This window comes from Triturus cristatus, chromosome 3_1, assembly GCF_964204655.1.
Source record: "Triturus cristatus chromosome 3_1, aTriCri1.1, whole genome shotgun sequence".
Taxonomy (NCBI): Eukaryota; Metazoa; Chordata; class Amphibia; order Caudata; family Salamandridae; genus Triturus; species Triturus cristatus.
In genome coordinates, this window is record NC_140583.1 from 890,282,429 (window position 1) to 890,306,252 (window position 23,824).

Below are 23,824 nucleotides of genomic sequence, written 5' to 3' on the forward strand. Positions count from 1 at the left end.
TATCACGGCGATCACACTACCCTGCAACCCCAACGCAGCCACTGCACCACTCGCTGCAAGCCGGACACAATGACTGCACCGTTCACCAATTCTCCATCACAATGTTGCACAATCCCTGGCACGGCGATCGCATCGTTCACGGTCATCCTGGCACATGTAGTGCACCACTCACTAAAACGCTGGCACGCACTGCACCACACGGCAACGTCCAACCCTGGCACAATGATGGCATCTTTTATTTAAACCATTTAATCTTGACACCCAAAACGCATTGCTGAATGTTCCCCTGGAGAATATTGTAGCTTTGGCATGGGGCACCTTTTTTATTAACCCTGGCACAACAAACCAAGCACCGTGTGACTGGCACCAAGACTGCACATTGGTAAACATGCATGAGTACACCTTAATCCTGGTGCAATGATTGTACACTAGTGTAAACCTGACCACTATTGAACATGAGAACCATCTTGTGACTCGCATACAATGGCAAGCTGGTGGCCAGCTCGCACGCCTCACCTTGTGACGAATTTGCAGCAACTGCTAAACGCTATCCCTGGCACTACAATAGTTCCTTATTGCAGTTCGTGCACGAATTTGAATGTATTAAGAGTTTTCGGCCCACATGCAAAGCAAGGTTGCCTTAAAAACACTAAATATTCAAACTCTTGCACAAAAACATGACCTCGGCGCCACACTTACAATTCCACCTCTCACTATTATACAACAGGCCCGCAACAACATCTCACTAAACTCCACGGCACCGCACTGTCCAGACACTGTCGAAAAGTTCAGACACCGAAAGGAACAACGGCCACTTAAACCGCATTCCACTACTTTTCTTTTTACTGCAAAACAGTTCCGCTACATTCATTACCCATTGTAACAATGTCGCCGCCTATCGTTTGAAATGCTACTGTATTCTCTTTGAAGCCAGTAAATTCACTTGTACTCCTGTGGAGTTAGGGGCCCAGCTGTAATCTGCTCTGACCAAAGAACACAAGCAATCACAGAGAAGCTCCTACTACAAGCGGGACGTGATCTCCTCAAATGAAAACGCATGGCCGCGATCAATAGCGGAAACCGATCCAATGAGCAATACTGTACACAGCACGCGGCCCTGCAATTCAGAGACAAAACAAGCAATAACAGACAAGCTCCTACGGGACGTGATCTCCTCAAATGAAAACGCATGGCCGCGAAGCGCGGTACCGCAAAGTCAGGCGTGTGTTAACTCGCATCGCGCTTTCACTTTAAGAGCGATGCGAAAGTAAACACGCTGCTGACTTTGCCAAAGCTGAGAGAGAAAAAAAGTGCTTAGGGAGTCAATGAAGGGGAGAGTGTCACGCTGCCAGTAAAAGATCAAATCCTGGTGGGCGTGGCCAATAGGAGACAAAGCGCCAACAAGTTTACTAAGAAGCCTCCTTCACAATAAGAAGCCTGGGTTTTGCATGCAAGATGATGCTGGCCAATTAAAAAGATGGGCGGGGCTTCAACTCCGCCTCCGAGAGCTTCGGAATCTGTATTGATTCCAAGAAGCTCTCAAATGCCGAGAGCAGCGCATGCGCTGCTTTCAACAGCTGAGACCTAAGAAGGATTGAAAACAGGAGTGGTTTTGGATCACCTGAATTATATATTTACACGTTTGTTTCCACTTTAAGACAGTTGTCTGGGTGGCTATCTAAGAGGGAGGACAATCCTTGCAATTAGATGAAACCAGAATTTAGTATCGTGAAACCTTTCTGTATTGGTGCAGTTTTAAATTTAGGGGAGATGCACACTAAAGTCAAATTAACCAAATCTACTTTTGCAAGTAATAAACTTCATGAACAACACTGAAGCACTTTAGCAGGAAATATATATTTTAACAAATTTACAATCGAGAGACACCTGCCCTAACATAACCACCACATTATCTTTTTGCTTATCTTGGATTTGTGCTTTGTTCGATGATGCCTGAAATACTGGATCTATTTTGAATTTTGATCATTTAAAATTCAAATGGAAGCTGCATTCTTGCGAAGAAACAAAATATTTTGAAATTAATAATTGAAAATATTACTGATACAGGAGTATTTAGTTCACAGCCCTTACCTTTTCAGGTACAAAAATGGGAGAACTTATCTGCATCAGCTGCTCACAAACATTTGAAACTCTTTAACAAGGATAAATCTTTGAGAACTTTAAAGAATGCATGGGAATTGGATCTTGCGGAACAGATATTTTGGGATAACATGCTAAAACAACAAGGTAAACCTTGTTGATATAAGAAAAATCTTTGGGTAGCAAAAACATTTCTTGGAAAACATTGAACACCACAGACATTTTTGGTAGATTGGGTCTGTTCTATAATGTTAGGTGTTGGGCATGTAATGGCCTTTGGGGGTTAATACGTATGATCTATGTATGCAAAAGAGCAAAGTACTTTTTTCGACAGGATCTCATTAGTGCGGGAGTTGAAGTAAAAATCCCTCTCTAAAACACTTATTACCTTTTATGATGATCAAACTGATTTGTTCAGGAACCCTCAAAACAATTCCTATGAAACAAATTAATGATTGCAAAGAGAATCATTTTAAGAATATGGAAGGTCAGCAAGCTCACAAAAGAGAATGAATGGATTGACATTTGTTCACTAGCATCACTTTAGAAGTTCCAAATCAGTTGTCTCTGGGTTATTGTCAGTGATTAATTTGTTAAAAAAATAAGTGTAAGGGCCCTCACGAGGAGTCCACTGCAGCTAGCTCCACCCATTGCCCATGCCAATTCAGCCAATGAAAGGATAAACACAACTATTATCACACCCCTACAGTGTGACAATTCAGACTATTCCAGGACCCCAGTGTTAGAAGAATGGTTCAGGTGGCAGATATGAGTTATTTTTAATGTATTTTGCAGTAATAAACCACTGTTTTTGTGCTCATCTCCAAATTAGACCAACAGCGCCACCATGTGGCAGACTGTCATAGGTGTCAGTGCTGACATTTAGGTTCCGGTGCCCAGCACCGGAAACCACCTGCTCAAATTAAACACTGATTATTGTAGAGAATAAATGGCACATGCTGCAAGCAAGACTCAATATATGATTAATATACAGTCTAGAGAAAACTAATTTCAAGGTTTACTACATAAATTCTCAAATATCAGTCCTTTTTCTGATGTTGTTTTGTACAGCAATTAAGAAATAGCCTTATGGTACCACAAAGTAAGCTGGCTGTTAGACAGAACAAATTTACCTCAACTTTAATGTTTTATTTAATTTTCTATTGAAATGTTCTTAAAAAATATACGTATAATTCCATTATAATAGTGATAATCTATATGTATCTAATAAACACGGAAATTAGATTTATAATCTGCAGGTTGAGTATTTATATGTTTAGTCTTGCTACTAGATAGTTACAAATAGGACTGTGTTGATGCCTACCCACAAACATTTAGCTATCCAACTAGTTCTGTGGTTTTACGATTTGGTGGAATATTGACAGTACAGTCTATTTATACACTGGCATCCACTTTGTGCCCAAACCATGCCTCATGTGCTGGCATGACCTTCAGAAGGCAACACTTTGCAGGTGTTCTGAGGGGTGGGCAGAGATATTCATCAGTAAGACTGGAAATGTGTAGAATGTAGAAGTAGTGGAGTGGGGGACTTTGGCAGAAAAGGGTTAAAGCTGGGAGGATGAGATCATCAGTAGCAGAGCATATGATCAGCCAGTATATATGCATTTTTTTTTTTACATTGTCTGCAAAGGAATGGTAAAGGAAAAATGCTGTAGTTGAGCTATTCTGGATTACAATTACTGGCCAAAGGCTGAATTTTGAGTTATGCTCTGGAGTTATTGCATCTGAAGTGTCATCTGTTTGTATCCGTCGAGTCGAATGGTATAATACCGAGTAGAGATTGCTGGTGTTTTTTTTTATTATTGTTTTTCTTGGTTTTCAATAACAATATTACAGTGTCAAATATGTTATTGACATTTATCTGAGTTGTGTGTGCTAATCATATATTTTAAGCAACGTCTAGTGCTGGCTAAAGTGTCTTGTCAGAACATCTAATACTATTGTTTCCTTAGTTCAGATCACATCGTATTCATGTCGTGGATTCTTTGTGCAATTTGGAAATGATGCCACACATGACAGTCCAATATACAATATTACATACAGGTTAAAACAATATAAGGTACAGTAGGATATCACAATAACAAAAAACAGTGAAAACCTTACTCACGGTTGTGATTCATGTGTGACTAATGTGTTTTTCAGAGAAGTATGCACCATAATGACAATTGTATATTCCAGTTGCAGGTCACATATTGTACTTGAAAACAGAGCGACTTCATTTTCAGCCACTATTTTTGGCTGCTCATAACAAGCACTAGTTTATTCTTTACATATGTGTTTGCTTGCATAAATATTGGCATGATAGGACATACCGGTATTCAGTGTGCAATTTGAATTGTTCATGTCATCCAGGATGTTCAATACCTCTTCCCACTGGTCTGAAATTAATATTTTCCTAAGGCCTTTTTACTCCTCGAGGTGCAGTAGAATAGTTTTTGCCTCAATCCATATCTGCTATTACAAATGTTAACCTTTAAAGGAGGGGGCATTTACGGTGTTCCACTTCATTGCAGTCATATGTTTCGGCAATGGGAGTGTGAGGTCTGCAAACCCAGAGATGGTTTTTCTGGTTGCTGGGCAAGTTCACAGTCCCAATAGACACTTTTCTGGACTATATAAATGTACCTGCTACATAAGTGGTTAATGTACTTGCTATGTGCTTCCAATAATCTACAATTATTGGGCATGCCCAGAAAATGCCAGAAACCAGATTTATCAAATGAAAATCTCGTGGTGTGCATTTATGGCCAAGTACAGAGCTCCTACCATGCTCCACGGCTCAAGATGTCTGACGACACTCACCGGCAGCCAAGATGGCGTGCAGCGGTGCCACAATGTGCTGTGGCTCCGCTCCCGAAGGCGTTTGATTAATTTAGGCACTTTATTTTGTTCAAGCGCGGTACCATCGAGAACGAACTGAACTTTCTTGAGTTATGGTTGAAGTTCCTTTTTTTGGGCTCCTCTCGGTGTATCTGGCCTGCCGCGGCTACATTACCGATCGACTTTGTGCTCTATTGAATTGAATTGAATTAGTGGTTTCTGCGGCAGTTTACAGCTACACTGGTTGGCTGCCCCGCTGGAACTGCCCCCCATCACTTATCGAGCTGGGTGAGTGGACTACATTGAAAAAAAATTGTGCATAGGGGAGTGCCCTTATTTGCGACCCACGTGGGGGGATATACAAGTTGAAGGTAGTAACGGAGGAGAGAAGGAAAGAAAAAACACCTTAGCGCACTGTGAAAGAGCCCTAGGGGAAGGCACTAGGCCTCACCAGGGTAGGGAGGACTCTTGGGGATATGGAGGCAGCCTATGTAGCGATGGATGCGGCTTGCGGTCTCTAAGGTAAATCTCTGAGTCGGGCAGTTGCTTTGCAATGGTAGATAATGAAACCGCTTTCTCGAGATACAAGTAAGCCTCGCTATTCTACAGTATACACGCAAAGACAACCCGTAAGCAGTGCAGCAATCATGAGGCCATGACTTAAGTCGCACAGTTTTCTCCTTCACTAAATCCTCTTCCACGCACTCTGAAGAACAAAAGGGAGACGGATCGGGTGCAGAGGTAAATGACAGAAAAGTCACCTCATATGTCGGCCTCAAATCTGTTTAGCTTCATCTTCGATTCAGCAACTAAAGCTGCAGATGCTTGCCAGGCACCTGTAACGGGGGAGAAAAAGGTTTTGGTGAATATTCATGGGGGTATAAAGCCTCAGACGTATCCTCTATTTGCAGTATCTGGATTGAAGGAGCTCTCTAAAGGAGGACCTGCACAAAAAGTCGAACTTAATTTTGCTGTCCAAGGTCAGAGTAGAACCAACTCTATTTCCAAAGAGTTGGATATAAGTATACTCCCAATAAATTCCACCTCATTTTCGCCAATCTTTAAGACAGGATGCACATGTGGCGATAAAGAAGGTGCTTCCAAAGTCAGGCTGCTCTTAGGCAGTCATGCAGGCTAACAGTATGAATGATGAGAATATCTCCTCTACAGATTTTCTCTTACATAAAATCTTAGAAGAGCTCAGAACGATGAAAATCTCTCAGGCGGAGGCTAATAGAAAGACTAAAGTGCAGCTGAATATTATTAATCACAATATGCTGAATTTGACAAAAAGACTTTCTGAGGTCGAACAGCGAGTTTCTGAAGACGTAAGACCACAGCAGGATGCCTCCATTTCTAAACTCCAAGATGAGTTAACATCTGCAAATAAAAAGTAATGATGCTGAAAATAGGTCATGCCGGTCAAACCTGAGGTTTACTGGAATTCCTGAAGGACGAGAAAATGGTCAAACCATTGGTAGCATTATCTCTGATCTTGTAAAAAAAAAGTATGTGTATCTAGCAGCAGGATCTAGTGATTTAGACTTGACTTTTACAAGGGCTCATCGCGTGCCGGACGTTCAAATGCCTGGTGCGAAGTATCCTCAGACAGCAATTGTAAACTTCAGGGACTATCGGATTAAGGAGCAGATGCTAACCAATGCTATAAAGAATACATCTTTTCAGATTCCTAGAGACTTCTCTTTCAGGATTTTTTCTGATTATGTCTTCTGTGTCAGCCGGCCTCAGAAAAGAATTTACGGGCCTTATAAGTAGCTTTTAGCAGGTAGGGGCAACTGCTGGAATAATTTTTTTTTTAAACATGTTTTTATTGACATTTTGTATTTACTGTGACACTTTGCAACATGTGACAGGGTATCTATCAACGTCTCTTGAACTTAAAAATAAATGCATTGTTCATCATGCAGTTATTAGTCCAATGCCTCGCCTGTGCGGACGTGATCCTGTGTAAAATTTCTGAACTGAACTGGGTTGGATTCGAACTGGGTAGGGGGGGGGGGAAGAGTCCATGGAGTTTTTGGGTACTGGCGTCGTCGGTGGGCGCGGGGTGATATATGCCTTGGTGGACTGTGGGTCCACGTACTGCTAGGGGCCGGCAGCCGGGGGGGACAGATGGGATCGTGGCTGGCCCGGCATCAAGGTCCGAAAGTTCAGTGGGACATATAGCATAGTGCTGAGGAACTACTGGCTGCCTGTATGTGTTATGTAAGAGGTACTGGTGTCCGTGATCACCGTCTGTGGCTGTGTGTCGTGCGGTGTGTCAGGGCCGCCTTCCGGGTCAGTGATTGTGTGAAGCGTTTCAGCAGGATAGCCCAATCTAGGGATATGGGGTGTTTGCGCGTCCCCTTTACCTCTTCTTCCCGTAGCGTCTCCTCTTCCGCTAATGCCCATTTTTGAACTGCCCCTTCCCAGGCAGCAACCGGGGGCCCTGTGGGAGACCGCCAATGCATGGCAATGTTGCGTTTGGCTAGTAAAATGGCCAGTGAGGCAAATCTGAGGGGTACTTTGTGCCGCTTTCTTTTTTGATAAATACCCAATGCACAGACTTCCCAAGTGTTCAAATACGCGAGTCCAGTGGGATCCCCGAGGGACTTGTGGATGTGGTGCCAGTAGGGGTGTAGTGTAGGGCAGCTCCAAAACATGTGCTGAAGCAACTGCTGGAATCATACAACAATCAAAGCTAAAAGTTCTTTTTAAGGGCCGGGCTCAAATTTTTCATTCCATAGGACAGGCCCGTGATTTCTTGCAGTCAATTTATCAGTCAGGGCAGAAAGCGTGGGGGGGGGTCGCATTCATTTGAACTCCTGTACACATTTTTGACTGTAGGCAAATGATGGCAGTAGTAGGAATGTCTTAACGTAATTGTACTTTGGATTCTGAGACTTTTATGAGAAAAACACAGGTGGATTTTTTTTTTTGGGGGGGGGGGGGGGTCGATTTTTTTCTCTTGTTTTTTCTTGTTCTTTTCTAGGATGCCATGAGTGGTCTCAGTCTATCTTCAGGTGTCATGTCAAGGCACCACATTAAGGGTCAAAGGGGGGCCGTGGAGTTTGGGGGATGACTTAAGAGGCCGCCTGGGGCGGGTCATGTGCCAGTGTCATATGGTTCTTAGGGTGTTATATGGCCCTTAGGGACATTGTCGACATTGCTAAGTTAGCATGAGCTTCGCTGCCATGATGCTGCTTTTGCGCAAGTTACTACATAACTTGGTTTTTGCAAGACTTTTTGTGCCTTTCACATAAGAATGGGCTGCTTTCGCGTTCTCTGCCTTTCCTGGCATTTAGTCTGAACGTGATGTGCAAGGTCGATCAACAATGCCCCTCGTTATTCTGTTCTGGTCAGTCCCTAGCACCTAGACATAACATGCTACACACAGCTGCAGTACTGAAGACTCGTGCTTTGATATTCCATTGTTGCATGCTGTTTTAAGACACTTAGAGAAAGCCGTTCCATGGAGAAGAGCTCTGCTGTTCCTATGATGTAAACCTTACATCCAGACTTTATGGTATGCGGTCTACTGTCAAAGCCCAGAGATCGTCCTTTTTATAAAATATACTTCTTCTAGTCAAGGGAGGGTGGTCAGGCCTAAAGGCCCTAGTTTCCACAGTTTTTATAAAATGACTTCTCCCTTTGTATTCTATGGAATTGTAACAATGCTAACTGTGCTGAGTTTATGCATGTTGCTGCTAGTAGTGGTTTGTATACTGTATTGTAGAGCACAATAGTTAAAAAAAAACATTTTGAACTATTTCAGTGACTCTGCCTATTCTCATTGAGTACGAGTAAGTGAGTGAAACAGTACGTCTTGCTCCCGCGGTTCCTGAGAGAGTCGGGAGTGTTGTGTTCTGGGTTGTCAAATCATTTGTAGCTCCGTGATATTTGGAGGAGAACGAATGAGACACTATAGCTAGTCGGTTTGGGATTTTGGGTACTAATGTGGTAGGTCGGTTCACCCTTATTCACTGAGGACCTGTTTTCCTGTGGATAGTTCTGTGTATGTGCAGAATCCCTGCAACACCAGGGACTCGGGGGATTTCGGGGTCAAGGAGATGGCAACGGGAGAGGGCATGGGCAAGAGGTAGGCATGAGGGTAAAAATGGAGAAAAAAGCTGGCGATATGGAAAAACAGAAGCAGTCGAACAAATGTCATATAGTTGGTTGAAAAGTGCATCATGTAATGTCAACTGATTAAATAACAGACTTAAAACTCATGGAATGCTAGCCTGGTTTAGATCTTTATAGTCTGATATATTATTATTGCAGGAAACCCATTTAAAAATGATGTTCTACTACCTCAGATCCCCCAGCAGATCCAACATGCATTTTCTGCTTGATCTCAGGCCTCGATTTGAGGAGTAGCAATATTGATAATGCGTACAGTACAATCGGAAGTTCTTAAAACAGTTTGGGATCCAGCCTCCAATTGGATTTTAGTTATAATACAAATTAATAGGGAAATTTAAAATTCGATAGGTTATTACGGTTCTACAGGATGAAACAGGCTACATTATAATAGGCGGGGATTTTGTATTTAATTCGGAATTTAGCAATAGATACTTCTTGTTCTAATAGGCAACAAATAAACCTAAATTCATTAAGTGCCCTGAGAGCTTTAGTTCATGACTTTGCTCTTGTAGACCCCTGGCACATGCACAATGAGGTGTTGCAACAGTATATGCGTTACTCTAAGTGTTGTGGTACTGCGTCTCGTATAGATTTCTTTTTAACATCATTTGTATTGGCATGCGAGGATGCAGATATTTGAAACAATATATTCTCAGATCACTCATTGATTAGTTTAATAATTCCATTGGGGACATCTTCTCGTTTAGGATCAAGATGGAGTTTTATTAGGGCATTACGAGCTGCGGAGGACTGGGTCGAATAGATGAAAAGTAAGTTGGAGGTGTTTTAAAATTTTAATATCAGTTTAGCGTCAGATTTCGTGGTTTGGGAGACATTAAAGGCATTTTTAAGAGGGCAGGTCATTGCTTTTTCAGCCGACCATAGACACGAAGAGAAAAAACGGGTTAATTTGAGTAGGGCAGTTAATAATGCCATCGGCATATACCCTGGCCCCAAGGAGTTATGCGCACAAAGCATTAATAGAAGCCAAGCAGAGGCTCAGTGAATTCTTTTTTACAAAAGAAACTTTGAGCCACTCCTCATAGCTTCAGCCAAGATATGAGGAAAGTGAATTTGTAGGCAGGTTTCTGACTTGGTCAGCAAAACGTAGAATTAATTCCAACTGTAATAAAGTAATAAAAGACCCGTCGAATAATATTAAAATACATCTATCGGAAGTTGCTCAGATATTCTACCAACATTATGAAGATAATTATGCTGGCAGCTTTCACGTGGCAATTGAGGGTTGGTTAGGAGCATTCAACTCCTGACCCTGATGGCCGCTCAGGCTGATTCAATTGTAACATCAATAACTTTGGCAGAGGTACAACAAATGACTAAATCTCTCCCCAAAGCTGACATGCTGTAAGGATGGACTACCCGCCGAAATTCACTAAGCTTTTCCTCAGCAATTAGCACCATTTTTGGTTCGCTTATTCAATCAGATTTTACAAGGATGGCAGTGCTCCCAGTTCTTTTTCAGACTCTATGGTGATTTGTTTAAAAAAAAAAAAAAAATCGGAGCTTGATCCAAATTCATATTGCCCTATTAGTCTTCTTAACAGCGATTATAAATTGTTTACCAAAATCATTGCTATTAGGGTAACTGCAGTCGCACCACATATCATTCATAGTGCTCAAAATGGCTTTCTCCCAGGGAGATTTATAACTTCCAATACAACATTTTTGATAAAAGCTATAGACTTTTTTCAGTTCAGAATATTAGCACCACTGCTATTATGCTCAACGCTGAAAAAGCTTTTGATTTAGTTGAATGGGAAGTTCTTTTTGGAATTCTTCGTAAAAGTGTAAAAGTGACGCAAGGGGCTTGTAAATCTGCCCCATAGATCTTTAATTAGAGGCACACAAGGGTAATATTCAACATGCTTTTAATAAGATCGCCGAATTTACGGCAATCGGTGGATAAAAAATTAATCAAGCGAAATCCGAGGTCTACATTTTGAACAGCATCTCCGAGATACTTCCTGTAACTATGCAGATGCCCTTTTTGGTTACACGCCTGATTAAATATTTTGGGATTAAGATGACTACAAATTATAGTGATTTATATACTCTAAATTCTGCACCTTTATCAACTAAAGCTTGCGCATTATTAAACCAATGGGATAAATCTTTTACTATCATTGGGGGTATATTTCTAATAAAAATGAATTTAAAACCTCTGTTTTTATTTGCCTTTGCAAATGTGCCGATTAAGTTTACTAAGGCCTTTTTTGAGGCCTTGGAAGGGGAGATTCGCTCTTTTATTTGGAAATCGAAAAGACCTAGGGCCAAGCTCTCAGTACCTTCTTTAACTCAAGAAGGAGGCTTAGCTCTTTCCGGTTTTAGGACTTACCCATCATGCTGCACTTCTGAACTGGTTAAGCTCTACATTAAAAAATATACCAATAGGAGAGAATTATTATTTACGTATGTTAAAAATAGCAAAATAAATCTGGTTGCATTCTTAATTATCTCCAAACTTCCAAAACATACGCGCTATAAAACGCCTCAAATCATAGCTGAATGCTTTTTATTATATTTGGCGCAAATATAGCCTTCCATATTTGCATTTGCAAATGAAACTAGACAGTTATGCTGGTTTAGGTTTGAGTTTGGGGCATTCCATACTAGCACTTAAGCGATGATAGGGTTTCCCACATTGGGTGACTTTTTTTTCGAAAAAACTGTTTTATAACATGGCAAACGCTAAATCGTGACAGTCAGTCCTTTTTTATAGCTATACTCAAATTAAGCATTTATGCTCAAGTAATATGGTTGAGGCAAATGAGGCAGCTGAAAACATAATCCACCCCTTTTTTAGGTCTCGCCTGACCAGCGCTTTAGCGCTGGCTCTGGCGAGACTTATAGTAAGCGCGTTTTGGAAGTGCAAACAGTGGCTTTGCAGGCCTCCAACTACAGTGCATGTGACCCGTCCGGGCGCGCGCACCATTTGGAGTCCTGCAACCACTTGTTTGCTTTCACTTTCGCCGTGATGGAAACCCTTCTCCAAGCCCTGCCAAACATCCCCCGTGCACCTCCTTCCAGATCCATTTGGCAGCCTGCGTGCCCGACTCCACTCCCCCCTCCCACTCCCTCTTCGTCTAGTCATGCAGTTGCCAGCCACACAAGCAGGGATACTTTACTCACGGTATCTTCATAAGAAACACCATACTTTGTAGGCCGACTCGGACAAATTGTAGTACACGGTAGTTATTCGCAGGGACAATGCAACTATTTACTTAGGCAGTATGTACGGGTACTTAAGTAAGCGTAATAATGACATTTAGTATCACCGGAGGTAGCTTCTAGACATACGCAATACTAACACTACGCAACCATTAATAATGCTTTGTTTATCCTTTACACTAAACAGATTGCCAGAGAAGAGCTTTCACAAGGAGGAAATCGATACAAGGGGGAAAGAAGAACAAAAGAACACATCTGGTAAGTTACGTTGGTAGTATACATTTGGATACAATGTGAGAAATGTTCGCAGACTGTGCCTCACGCACCTTTCACACACAACGCATGACGAGATTGCAATAATGCATTAATTGATCGGCAATGCTGCACACGCATAACTGGGTGGATTGTACTGCAGCGCAAAGTTACACAGAACGACACATTACCTTAAGCTAAGCCACTTCCACGGATTTAAACTTTCAAGCACTGTAGGCAAGGAGTTATACAACAAGTGCCCTCCCACAAAATAAAAAAATTGATGCACTGTTGAAGGCGAGGCCACGCGTCGTAAAGGACTTGGTGCGGAAAAAAGTACACACAAATCGGAAATTAGTCTTCCGCCGTGCTTGCCCACCGCACAAAAAAAAACTCCCTTACCTCATCTAATTAAAGGCGCAGGAGCTGGGGCGCAGTCTGGTCGGGTTTCAAGTTAGAGCGAAAGCTATTTCACAGGAACACACGCAGGATTTAGTAGGGTGCTTTCATTTTGTTTTCCCAGATTTCCATGTACAGTGATGGGAAGTCCCTCAAAACGCGCTCGGTTTCAGTATTTACACCTCCCCCACAGCACTGGCCAGTTTCGAAGGCTGAACACGGGGATGTTCTCGTGTTGCAAGGTTCCCCCAGCGCGCCCCTCCTTCTTCCTTCGCAGCCCCGCCTTCTTTTCACAGCCGCACAGACACCTCGTTTGATTCAAAGGCAAGAGCTCAGGCTTTAACATGCGTTCAAACTATGGGGATTTAAAAAGGAGATACGCGTTACACAGCTGTTCGTGAAAATCTATCAGGGTTACCACACACACTCCGTCAGTGCACCTCCTTCCAGATCTGTTCTGTTCGTACGGATCGATCAGTGTTACCACACACGCTCCGCCAGTGCACCTCCTTCCACATCTGTTCTTGCAAATCATTCACTGTTACCGCACACGCTCCGCCAGTGCCCCTCCTTCCAGATCTGTTCGTACGGAGCTATCAGTGTTACCACACACGCTCCTTCAGTGCACCTCCTTCCACATCTGTTCGTACGGAGCGATCAGTGTTAACACACACGCTCCGTCAGTGCACCTCCTTCCACATCTGTTCGTACGGAGCGTTCAGTGTTAACACACACGATCCGTCAGTGCACCTCCTTCCACATCTGTTCGTACTGAGCTATCAGTGTTAACACACACGCTCCGTCAGTGCACCTCCTTCCACATCTGTTCGTACGGAGCTATCAGTGGTACCACACACGCTCCGTCAGTGCACCTCCTTCAAACATCTGTTCAGGCAAATCTAGCACTGTTAGCACCAGTGCACCTCCTTCCTAATCTGTTCTTAGTCATCTATCACTGTTACCACACACCATCCATCAGTAAACCACGGTCAGATTCTGTTCTTCCTAATCGATCACTGTTAACACACACGCACCATCAGTGCGCCTCCGTCCAGACATCACTTACCTCATTCAATTCGGAGCTCCGCAAGAGCTGGGCCGCACTCTGGTCGATTTCAAACTTACAGCGCTATCATTTTCGCAGGCACACAAGCAAACATTACCAGTGTACTTTCAGTTCGTTGGTTTCCATTTACAGTGCGGGGAACTCCCTGCAAGTGAGATCGCTTTCATTATTTACACCTCCCACACATCACTAGCCGGGTTCGCAAGCAGAGAAAAGGCATGTTCTAGTCTTACAAGGTTCCCCCAGCGCGCCCCTCCGTGTTCCTTCGCAGCCCCGCCTTCTTTTCACAGCCGCACAGACACCTCGTTTGCTTGAGATGCAATAGCTCACGATTTTACAGCAGTTCACGCTATTGGCATTGCAAAGCAACAGAAGCTTTCAAGATCTGCTCTTTCAAATCTATCAGTCTTACCACACACGCTCCGTCAGTGCACCTCCTTCCAGAGCTGTTCGTACGGAGCTATCAGTGATAACACACACGCTCCGTCAGTGCACCTCCTTCCACATCTGTTCGTATGGAGCTATCAGTGTTAGCACACACGCTCCGGCAGTGCACCTCCTGTCAGATCTGTTCCTACGAAGCGATCAGTGTTAACAGAAACGCTCCGGCAGTGCACCTCCTGTCAGATCTGTTCCTACGAAGCGATCAGTGTTAACAGACACGCTCCGTCAGTGCACCTCCTTCCAGATCTGTTGCTACGAAGCTATCACTGTTAACAGACACGCTCCGTCAGTGCACCTCCTTCAAGATCTGTTCCTACGAAGCTATCAGTGTTAACAGACACGCTCCATCAGTGCACCTCATTCCAGTTCGGTTCGTAACAAGCTATCAGTGTTACAACACACGCACCGTCAGTGCACCGCCTTCAAAATCAGTTCGTACTATCAGTGTTAACTCACACGCTCGGTCAGTGCACCTCCTTCAAAATCAGTTCATAGACAGCTAGCAGTGTTACCACACACGCTCCGTAACTGCACCTCCTTCAAGAACTGGTTGTACGGAGGTATCAGGGTTAGCACACACGCTCCGCCAGTGCACCTCAGTCCAGTTCTGTTCGTAAAAATCTAACAGTGTTACAAAACACGATCCGTCAGTGCACCTCATTCAAGATCGGTTCGTACGAAGCGATAAATGTGGCCACACAGGCTCCAGCAGTGCACCTCCTTCCACATTAGTTCTTGGTCATCTATCAGTCTTACCACACACGCGCCGTCAATGCACCTCCTTCCTCATCGGTTCGGGAAAATCGATCACTGGTACCGCACACAATCCATCAGTGCACCTCCTTCAAGATCGGTTCAGCCAAATCTATCAATAATAACACACACGATCCGTAAGTGCACCTCCTTCCAGGTCAGTTTTTGGGAAACTATCGCTGTTACATCACACGCTCCGTCAGGGCACCTCATTCCAAATCTGTTCATGCAAATATAGCGGCATTACCTCACACGCTCCAACTGTGCACCTCCTCCAACATCTGTTCTTGCTTATCTAGCATTGTTACCACACACGCGCTACATCAATGCACCTCCTTAGACAACTGTTCTTGATTATCTATCACTGTTAGCACACACACTACATCAGTGCACCTCCTTCCAGATCTGATTGTGCTAATGTATCACTGTTACCACACACGCTCCGTCAGTGCACCTCCTTCAACATCTGGTCTTGCTAATCTATCATTGTTACCTCACACGCTCCGTCAGTGCACCTCCGTCCACACCTCCCTTACCTCATATAATTCTACGCTACACAATATCTTGCCCGCACTCTGGACGTTTTTCAACTTGCAACGCAATCACTTGGAAAGGGACACGAAAAGGCATTACTAGTGTGCATTCATTTGGTTTCTTGCCATTTACAATGGTGGAAAATCCCTCCAAACGCGATAGATTTCATTACTTACACATCCCCCACACCACTCGCCGGTTTCCAAATATTAAAACGGGGCTGTTCTAGTCTTAAAATGTTCCCCCACCGCTCACCTCCGACTTCCTTCGCAGGACTCACTTGTTTTCACAGCTGGCAATACACCTCGTTCGATTGCATTCTAATACTAACACTACGCAACCATTAATAATGCTTTGTTTATCCTTTACACTAAACAGATTGCCAGAGAAGAGCTTTCACAAGGAGGAAATCGATACAAGGGGGAAAGAAGAACAAAAGAACACATCTGGTAAGTTACGTTGGTAGTATACATTTGGATACAATGTGAGAAATGTTCGCAGACTGTGCCTCACGCACCTTTAACACACAACACATGACGAGATTGCAATAATGCATTAATTGATTGGCAATGCTGCACACGCATAACTGGGTGGATTGTACTGCAGCGCAAAGTAACACAGAACGACACATTACCTTAAGCAAAGCCACTTCCACGGATTTAAACTTTCAAGCACTGTAGACAAGGAGTTATACAACAAGTGCCCTCCCACAAAAAAAAAAAGCATTTGCAATGCAATAGGTCTCGCAGTTGTTAAGAGTTTGAGCTATTGGCACTGTAAATGGCAATGCCTTTTATTTATGTGTGGGTTTTTAAAACATAAATAAAAGGCATTGTCATTTACAATGCCAATAGCTCAAACTCGTATAAATGCGAGACCTATTGCATTGCAAATGCTTGTTATATCATGGTGTAACAAAACTGGCAATTGGTACAGGATTCTGCTACAAAATACTGGGCCTAAGCTAATTTCGAATCACATTAGCAAAATGAGCAATGCCATAGGCTGAAATATTACTGAGGCACACTGGGACAATTATAATCAGTTTAGTAGGAAAGCCATTCGAGCAGCTAATTATAAGCATTTGGGCTTTTTTTTTGTAAATGGATTCTTTATTGTACACCGGTTACAATTCAAAATCTGTACCACGCTGTCGATACCTTTTGCTTTAAATGTAGATCTCAGCCAGGGGACTGGCTGAATATGGTATTTACAGGTTCTAAACTAAGTGGGTTCTGGACCTGTGTCTTTAAGCCCTTCCATGCGTCTGACGGCACCTGGCCGTCCGACGTCACAGTGGACGTGTGCGGAGGACGGCCGGGGGGCGTCCGAACCCCGCCCACTCAATAAATCACCAGCACTGCGGCGGAATTGGCGCCGTGGTCAAGGTGTTAAGGAAATGAGTAAGTGGACGGGCCAGGTGATTCTACATGAGCCGTGGAGGGCTCTTTTTGGCACCCCATTAGGTACTCACAATCTTCCTACGAAACGGGTTCAGCTTTGTTTTATAGCAGCATTGGTTGCCAAGTCTTTAATATTAGCAAATTGGAAATCGGTCAAAGTACCTACTGTGACTCAATAGCGTAATAAGAGGAGTACGTTTTAGAACCTTGAGCACCTTTATGCAAAAAGAGTTGGCGCTATTAAGTGCTTTAGTAAAATCTAGTCAAGCTGGGAAAAGGGGAAATTTTACAGAGAAATATTGATAATGTATTATGTCTTTTTTTTAATAATGATGTGATATTTATTTATACAGCATTAATAAGTAAGATGAACTATTATGAATTTGGAATTATGTGATATTGGTATGTTTAAATAACTATTTAAATATAAGTAATTTATATGAAAGGTTAATCTTAATTATGAGTCAGGATATATTCAGATGCTGTGCAGGAACTATGTAAATACTTTTCATGGATAATTTATATGACATTTGAATATTTGAATTACGAGTATTAAGAATTGATGCTGCTGCCTATTTCCAATAAAAATATTTTTTTAGAAACAAATGAACGTTTTGCGCACGTAGGATGTAGACTAAGTAACATAGAAGGTGATAAGTAAGCACTATGTGGGATATTACATTGGATATCTTTAAAATGATCATTCTGTGACACCCTATTTGGGTAAGCAACAATGGTATTCCACTCTTTATCATTAAGACATCTGCCCAGGTCAGCGTTCTATTTGTCCCAGATAAAAGAAGTGTGATTGTTAACCAACTTCTGTAGGGTCCTGCATAACCAAGTCCCAAGATCTCTCCCCTCACCCATAGTATAATTTTTTTTTTTTCAGTATATAACCAAGAGAGGCAGGCTCTGTATATACAATGTCCAATACTGTTTTAGTACTACAATGAGAGCATTATATGTTAAAAACTCTTGTGTGATCCAAAATTGTTCATAATGGATTCAAACGCTCAAGGTCCTTCATAGTAAAAACGTCCCTGCCTTCAGGAGCCCTTTTAGGGGAACGGCAGGTTTGCATTGGGCATAGTTTAGTGTTTTACAACCAGCCACTTTCCAACAGTCCAGTGTCACTGTCAATAATCAGGGGAAAATGCAAGCCTCTGTAACACCCTGATATAACGTGTTAAATAATCAGCCCTCTTGTAACGCGTGTAGTGAGTAATAAGTCTCCACAGGGGTCTGTCTGATCAGCGAGAAAACAATTAAAGGTGGCATGCCAGGTAATATAGTTTGAGACCTCTGATGCCAGGTAATATAGTTTGAGACCTCTGCTCCCAATTCACGCCTGTCAGTTGGGACTTGTAATTTATCCAATGCAACACATCTTCTACCCTTTCCAAAATCAGTGCACCCGGCAGAAATATGAGTGTAGGAGAGTAGGGTCTGCTTTCTATGTTCACCCCCACTTTTTGCTTTTGCTTTACTGGTTTACGACTTAGATGTGGCTGTGGGCCTGCTAATCAGACCCACAGCCCTGCTGTTCTCTCTCTAAATTGATACTATGTACTTTAGGTGCATAACCCATTTGGATAGGATCACCTTATTGGCCCCTGTACAGTGTACCCTAGGTACCCAGGGCATAGGTGTACCCTAGGCCTACCAGGGGCTGCAGCATGTATTGTGCCACCCCTGGCCTGGCCTTCCATTTTGACACAACTGGCTGATCACTCAGCTGGGGCAAGGTCGTGTAAGCACCCCTTGCTTAGGTGTAGTATTCCTATACCTAACTTACATATAGACACATGTGTACCTATCAGTCACTCCTATGGCAGGCCTTGACAATCCTGGAGGCAGAGTGCTTGGTAACATGTGAGATGGTGCTCTAGCATGAGCTGAGCCTGTCTACAGCTTTCGGAACCATGTCCTTATAGCTGTTCTATGATATAGCCTACCATATACTCTTAAAGTACCTTATAATCTTAGACGGTTATGGTAACTATGGTTTGGCTTTATCACAACATGTCGTGTAAGGTGTCTAACACTCGGGAATAATACCCCCATGCCATTTCTGGACATGAGAATATTATTCCCCCCTTCTAGAGGGAAAGACATGTTAAAATCATACTTCAACTGTTAGCCTCTGACCAAAGCCTCAGCATCACAAAATGGATGCTGCTGCCACGACACAAGTCTGACCTCCTGCAGCTGGGAGTGATCCCAGCCAGGGAGGCCTGGACAATAGGTTTCCTGCTTGGGGAGGTGCTAGCACCTCCCCAGACAGCCTTTAGTGTATTGGGGCAGGGTGGGCTGAAAGGAATGAGACATGCCTGGGGCACACAAGGTGTTCCTTGCATAGTCCAGTTCAAACCGGCGCTGGGGCACTCCAGCCCCAGCTCTGGCGCGAAACTGGACAAAGGGAAGTGGGTGTAACCACCCCCTCCCAGGTCCCACCCATAAGGCGTGACCTAGCAGGTATCCCAGCCCCCCAGATTAGTATAAGAGTGGGAGTTGGGCCTCAAGACTTTAGATTATCCTGAACCTGCAAAACTGAACAGAAACTCTGGACCTTCGACATTCGACGAAAGAAGAAGACTGAAGAATCTCCCTTGTAGCCAAGGAGTGGCTACCCTGTGCAAACAGGCACCATCAAGAGACTACCCTTTGCTTTGCGACCGTTCTACGAGGAACCGACTGCAGAGCCCGACCAGAGCCTTGACTTCCAGACTTCTCCGACCCTCATCCACATCTGCAGCAGAGCTGAGATCCGTGGAGGCGACGAGCGACGTGGGACCGGCTACCTGGGAAAAGTGGCTAGTAACTTACAGCGCAGCTTCTGAGGTACCCTCGAAGTTGTGCACCGGGGATTGAGAAGCCCCAACCCCAAGCACCATCTGCACCGAAGACCGGCCCCCCACACTCCACGAGTCCTGCGTGGGGCCCTTCAGCATTTTCCTGCTTGCCGCGTCTGTCCGGTTGCTTGCCCGCTGGCTAGTGGCCTCTGCGACGACGCACCCTGAAATCTTCTGCGCTGGTTTGGCTCCTCCAGACTGGCTCCCGCTTCTCTGCAAAGAAGAAGCACCCCAGACCTTCCTGGTCTGCACCAGAAGCAAGTCCTTTGTTCTTCGTGGGTTCCGCTTGCCAAGGCTTGGTGAGTCCTAGTCCAACTTCGACGCCGCCGACAGCAAGAGCCTTCGTGGGACAGCTCGCCTCCTGGTCCTGGTCGTCCTCGACGCTTCCTGGTCCTCCTGGCTGCAGCGACAAGCTTCACCTTCACCTGCAACTCTTCACGACATCGCCTGGTTCCTTCCTGGTTCCACGTGGTCACTGGCTAGTGACCTTGACTCTGTCCCTTCTGCTTGCAGGTTTCTTCTCTTCTTGATCCCAGCCTTGGGATCCACCGGACACTCTCCCCTGACTGCCTGTCAGCATCTTTCTTCAGGCATCCATAGGAGTCGACGACGAAAACGACGCATCTTCACCCCTATGCACCCGCAGCCTGTGGGCTAGGTAACTTGGGTACTCCGGTGCTCATCAGGATAGTGACTATCCTAGTGTCTAGTTTTCAAGTCTCAACTTCCTAGCTACTCCGGAAGTGTCCTAAATCTATCTATTCCTAAACTGTAACATTGCTATTGACTTTTACGCATTACGCGTGAGTGTTTCCACTCTGCACACGAATCCCGTGGGCCTCCCACTCCCTAACTAACGCTAGTGTAGTGTAGCCCCAGCGATTCCCTAGGCCTAGGCCTATTCTATTTCCGTGACAGTGGTTCTTATACCACTTATTTAGAATATGGTTTGCGTGGCCCCTAGGGCCTAACTGTATTACTTACCTGTGTGACTTACTGTATGCATTAATAAGACTGTGTTGTACTTACCTCTAAACTCATAAAGAGTGCTGAGGGTTTGCTTAGAATAAATACACTTTATTTTATATATATATCTGTTGTGGTGTCCTTTCATTTGGTATTCAAGGTATCACAGCTGGCTTCACATGCCATTCAGAGTTTAGCCTAAGACTGCTCTTGTCCATGCTACCACTAGGATAGCTGGTCTATAAGGTTGACTTTACAACCAATCACCATAAGGGTATTTGGACTGATATAAGGTGCACACTATAACTAGTGACATCATACATCAGGCCAACTTCTCACATTGGTGAGCAGCGGTTGGGATCTGAGCTTGCTGTTGTAATACCATTGTAATCTTGAGATACTAAATTGAAAGATCACACAGATATTGTCTAGGTACATATAACATAGTTTATAATACTTAAGTCCTACTGGACTTAGTGGTTGTAGGTTGAAGGGAGTAACACACCCTGACTACAACTACTAGAGAGGTTTAGTAGAAACAACTAGTGTAGGTAGGTGCACACACCACACCCTCACTAGATCATGCCTCTGGGAGGAGATCAAGTAGATGCTCTCTCAGGAGGGGCAGGTCTGCAGAAGACCCCCTCTAGGTATGATACCTTAACATTCCAGGAGATGAGACAATTGTGTACCTCCAGAGGAATAAAACGGGGTGCAAACCCTACCCTCCTTCAGTTAAGACAACTCCTAGAGGAGTATGATGCTCAGAGGGCATCTCAGGAAGGTGCCCTAGGCACAGAGGAGGGTCTACCCACCACAGAGGAGTCAGATGGGGCTTCAGATGGGGAGGTAGACAGCCAGAGCCAAGTAAGGAGACTTAGCCAGGCTAACTTAAGTTTACATGGGAGTTTGCATGGGGTCCCCCCATACAGACCCACAAGTAGACATTCACAGAGAAGCAGGAGGGACAGATCCCCTTCAAGGGAATCCATCCACTCCCATGTCTCTAACATCTCTAATGCTTCCTCTCACAGGGGAATGACTTCACCTGAGAGAAAGGAGCATGCAGCCAGAATGAGGGAGGCTAATCTGAGGATTCAGAGGGAAGAACTTGCCCTTGCCAAAGAGAAGCTTGCTCTGGCTAGAGAACAAAAGTTAAGTGGGTTAGAACCCACTGGTGGCAGCAACATTCCTAGAGATGGAGACAGGCACTATGATAATAGAAACCTGAGCAAGATTGTCCCTCCCTACAAGTGTGGGGATGACATCCACAAATGGATAACTGCTTTGGAGAGAGCTTGCAAAGTACAGCAGGTACCCCAAAGTCAGTGGGCAGCTATCTTGTGGCTCTCCTTCTCTGAGAAAGGAAGAGACAAGCTCCTCACAGTTAGTGATGAGGATGCAGATAATTACACTGTCCTGAAGAGTGCTCTGATTGATGGGTTTGGCCTAACCACTGAACAATACAGGTTGTTGTTCAGGGATACCCAGAAGACACAGACTCAGGACTGGACTGACTTTGTAGATTGTGCCACTAAGGCTCTGGAAGGCTGGCTAATGGGAAGTAAGGTTAAGGACTATACAGGATTGTATAATTTGATCATGAGAGAACAAATACTTAACAACTGTCAAAACCAGCTATTGCATCAACACCTGATTGATTCTGATCTGACTTCTCCCCAAGAATTGGGAAAGAAGGCAGATAGATGGGTCAGGACTAGAGTTAAGCAGAAAAACCAGAACCAGGGCGGTGATCAGAAAAAGGCAGACCAGAAGGGTAATGAGCAGAAACAAAAAGACCAGAAGTCTTCACCAGGCCCCCAAAAGGCTCAGGGGGAGGGTGGTTCCAAAAAGGATAAGAAGAAAGAAGGCCAAAAGAAACCATGGTGCAACTATTGTAAGTCTACCTCACATTGGTTTAGTGAGTGCACCAAAAAGGATAAGCCCCCAGCCACCATTGCCCCTAAGGCAACTGTACCCCCTAGTTCAGCTGTAAGTGGTGGTTCCCAGCAAAAGGGTGTAGTAGGGTTAACCCTGGGAACTGAGGAGGATTCTGGCCTAGTCAGAGTACCTACTCAGGCTGTCCTGATCTGTGATGGGGACTTAGCTTTGTCCTCTACTGTAGGCCCCAGTAACCTGGGCAAGTACAGACAGACACCTTTTATCAACCAAAGAATGGCTCAGGCCTACAGGGACACTGGAGCTAGTGTCACAATGGTGACACCTGCTTTTGTGGACCCTGGACAGATCATACTAGGTGAGAATTACCTAGTGACCAACGCTAGCAATGCCACTACCTCCCATAGTGTGGCTATTGTTAACTTCTCCTGGGGAGGGGTAACTGGCCTCAAGAAAGTTGTTGTTAGTTCAGACCTTCCTGTAGAGTGTTTACTGGGCAATGATCTTGAAACTTCAGTTTGGTCTGAAGTGGAGTATAGGACCCATGCAGAAATGCTGGGGATAGATGCACATGTCCTTGCTGTGACCAGGTCACAGGCCAAAAAGTGCAACACTGAACAAGTGCTGGATCCTGAAACTATGGACCAGTCACAATCCAAGAGAAAGAGCAGTAGGGTTAAGGCTGTGCCTTCCCCCCTGCCTCAGGTGGTGGATCAGCCCTCCCAGGAGGATGATTCTGAGAGCCCTGAAGGAACTGTCCTAGAAGAACTTGAACCTGATCAGGTTGAGTTTCTTGGGACAGGGGGACCTTCCAGGGCAGATCTGAGGCAGGCTCAATTAGACTGCCCCTCTCTTGAACCCCTCAGACAGCTGGCTGCTGCTGAGGCTGCAGGGAATGCTCAAGGTACCCATAGAGTGTATTGGGATGAAGGGCTACTGTACTCAGAGGCTAGAGACCCCAAGCCTGGTGCATCCAG